The sequence below is a fragment of the Cynoglossus semilaevis genome, chromosome 1 (assembly GCF_000523025.1).
Source record: "Cynoglossus semilaevis isolate Cse_v1.0 chromosome 1, Cse_v1.0, whole genome shotgun sequence".
Lineage (NCBI taxonomy): Eukaryota > Metazoa > Chordata > Actinopteri > Pleuronectiformes > Cynoglossidae > Cynoglossus > Cynoglossus semilaevis.
Genome location: NC_024307.1, coordinates 10,443,317 through 10,443,731, shown reverse-complemented (window position 1 = coordinate 10,443,731; position 415 = coordinate 10,443,317).

Sequence of the window (415 nt, the reverse complement as noted above, 5' to 3'; positions counted from 1 at the left end):
CAGGCAGGAGGCAGTACACTCACCTACTCTGTCACTGTGGAAATCTCCTTGTGGTTTTTCTGTTGTGTTCTAACTTGGACTCACTTTGACAAAAACATCCACCGGCGCAGAAATGTTTTCCATGTGTTTTACGGTCATATCTCTTTAGCAATACTGCAATACCCTGCAGTTGTACTGCCCAATTTCATCTATATTCGTTAGCCTTCAGAGGACATGCACCGATACAAGGAAGAATGAGTGTAAGCAGCGTTGACAGCAGGCGTTAGCTGCTGTGGATCTGATGCATATTTAAACACACACGTACTGCTGCGGCTGTAGTCCCAGTGCCCATCCTGCTTCAACATCCTGGCTCCTGGAGCAAATTGGACTCTTTAGAGAATCCTTCAGCTAAGCCACCAAACCCATCTGCAAATCC